At 52.2% G+C, this 736-nt stretch overlaps 1 protein-coding gene across 3 annotated transcripts in view; it reads left to right on the forward strand.

The window, feature by feature from the left end:
- LOC103396189 (disabled homolog 1-like) overlaps positions 1-736 on the forward strand; it is a 32,202-nt gene that overhangs the window by 329 nt on the left and 31,137 nt on the right. The window lies entirely within an intron of this gene.

The following is a 736-nucleotide window of genomic DNA, read 5'->3' on the forward strand; positions in this document are numbered from 1 at the left end:
TGAAAAAAAAAAAAAAAAAAAAAAAAAATCGATTTTGTCGTTGGTGATTTGGTGGAAGCTATAAAACGCCGGTCCATAGTAAAAAAAAAAAAAAAACACGGTCCCGTTAATGAATTGCGCACAACCTGTAAAACCTACACGTCCAGATTATGTTTTTAAAAAGATGGAAATGAAAAAAAAAGCATCCAAAACATTCGACCCTGTCTGAAGCAGTCCTCGGTTCCATTCCCGGGTGTCTAGATGCAGGAGACCGTCCTGCTGCAACAGCAGTAAATCATCCTCCTCGAACGGCTGCGCCTTTACTTTAAGCCCGCTCTAACGCTGAGCGAACTGCCGATACGCAGTGACGATAAACGTATCGATTTGTGTGCAGAAACGGTTAGTAGACGTCAACTGACGCTGAGGACCTGTGGATGGAGGAGCGAGGAAGGGGTGCGCGGAACGCAGCGTGGCAAGGCATGGCATGGCATGACGCGGCGCGGCGCGGAACGCAGCGAAGGGGGCAGCCCTGCGCAGCGGCACGGGTGTGACCGGCACCGCTGAACCCCCCCCCAGGAGTTGGGTATCGGAGCGGAGGTGTCTGGCGATGATTCGTTATCGGCGGTTGTCAGTGTGCTGTTGGGGGATTTAAAGCATCCCGGAGATCGGGGCAGTGGTTGGACGAATGTGGGGGGGGGGGGGCACTGCGTCACGGTGAGCAGCTGCTCTTAGTCCTGGGGTTTTCAATTTTTTTCTG

This window comes from Cynoglossus semilaevis, chromosome 20 (genome assembly GCF_000523025.1).
Source record: "Cynoglossus semilaevis isolate Cse_v1.0 chromosome 20, Cse_v1.0, whole genome shotgun sequence".
Classification (NCBI taxonomy): domain Eukaryota; kingdom Metazoa; phylum Chordata; class Actinopteri; order Pleuronectiformes; family Cynoglossidae; genus Cynoglossus; species Cynoglossus semilaevis.